Below are 2038 nucleotides of genomic sequence, written 5' to 3' on the forward strand. Positions count from 1 at the left end.
ATCCTGAACTACTGCTAAGAAGTCGTTTGATTCTAAATTCCCAGTCAAGAAATTCCAATCAATATGACTAAAGTTAAAGTCTCCTATAATTACTACGTTATCGTGCCTTGTGGCATTAACAATTTCCTCCCATAGTAGTCTCCTTTGGCCCCTATCTAAGTTTGGGGGACGGTATATTACACCTAAAATCAATTTTGCACGTCCCTCTGAAAAGTCTATCCAACCAGACTCTGTATATGTTACTTCAGACTTAATACCCGTTTTTATGCAAAAGTTCAAGCGATCTCGGACAAACAGTGCCACCCCAACCCCCGTTCCCGATACTTCTGTCTACTTGGAACAATTTAAAACCCTGAATGTGACATTCTGCAGGCATGTCCCGACTTTTTGAATTAAACCAAGTCTCAGTTATGGCAAATACATCAATGTTACCTGCACTAGCAACTAATCTCATCTCGTCCATCTTATTCCTAGCACTACGGGAATTAGCATGATGAATATTTAAAGACCTCCTTTTTCTTTACCCTTCCTGCTCATTTCTGTTTTTCCACTAAAGCTATTACTGCCTTTGTCACCTAGTGCCACTGGCTTTCCAATATCCACCTCATTTTGCCTATTACTAGTTCTCCTAGTACTCATATTACTACACTGGGACTTCACTGTTTTCCTGCCAAAACCCATACAACTAACTATGCCTAGTTTAAAGTCCTAACAGCTCCCTCCACTGCAGTTGCCAGTGCCCCCACCCCAGACCTAGATAAGTGAACCCCATCCCTGGCATACATGCCATTTCTGCCATAGAAGAGGTCCCAGTTGTCAATGAATGTTACCACATTTTCTTTACAGTATTTGTCCAGCCAGCAATTGACACCAATTGCCCTGGACAACCATTCATTTCCAACTCCTCTCCTTGGAAAAACACCACATATGACGGGGTTCCCACCCTTCCTCTTAATTATCTCTATTGCTAACCTATACCTGCTAATCAGGTCCTCACTCCTACGTCTGCCAACATCGTTGCCTCCAACACTGAGACAGATAATAGGATTGCTCCCATTACCTCTCATGATGTCATCCAGACGGCTAACAATATCCTCCATCCCAGCCCCAGGAAAGCAAACCCTCTGTCTCCTACTCCTGTCCTTCAAGCAATGCCCTATCCATGTATCTAACCTGGCTATCCCCAACAACAAGAATATTCTTACCTTGGTGTCGTTCGTCGTGACGTTCCCAGTTGTGAAATTTGTCAAGACATTCTCGATGGTCTTTGTTGGGGTTTCTAGGGATGTCTTACTCACGTCTGCCAATGCTTCTTTGGTGCTCGTTGTAGCATTCCCAGTAGAACACCCACATTCGTCAAGTAGCACCGAAAATGGGTTGGAAGTTTCCAGAGTAGTCTTCTAGTTCCTCATTGTTTCTGCCTCTCCAACATTCTTTTTGATCTTCAGCTTGGTTCCATGTTGCCCAGCCAATGACCAAGTTTCCCTCTTAACCTGGGGAATCACAACAGGAGGATTACTACGAATCCTCTTGTTCTCCGTTAATCGCCGTATCTCCAGCTTAGCAACCCTAAGCTCTTCTTTCAGCTGCTGGTTAAGTTGCTCAAGAGAGGGCATCCTGGTTCAGATTCACGGAGAGTACACAAACAGGTCTTCACAGAGCTAAGTACACGTCACCACTGAGCTAAGTACACGTCACCACTGAGCTAAGTACACGTCACCACTGAGCTGAGTACACGTCTTGGCTTTAGGTTTCTGCTTGGAAATAAATGGTATAAAATACCGACACAATGGAAATGTAAACTCTTCACGATGCACTTCTCGAACAGGGTAAAGATCAAACCAGAGAGTGAGACAGTCAATGACTCGTCCAAGCTTGCACTTGCAGCTGTCGTCAGTTGGCAGACTGCATGTCAAGTTTAATGCGATTCTGTCGCTCAAAGAGGCCTTCGTTGTCGTCTGTACTGACGACACCGAGGCTGAAAAAATCATTACCACTACTGCTACAACCACTCTACGAGATCAGGGATTTATTGTCT

The sequence above is a fragment of the Cherax quadricarinatus genome, unplaced genomic scaffold (assembly GCF_038502225.1).
Source record: "Cherax quadricarinatus isolate ZL_2023a unplaced genomic scaffold, ASM3850222v1 Contig2626, whole genome shotgun sequence".
Taxonomy (NCBI): domain Eukaryota; kingdom Metazoa; phylum Arthropoda; class Malacostraca; order Decapoda; family Parastacidae; genus Cherax; species Cherax quadricarinatus.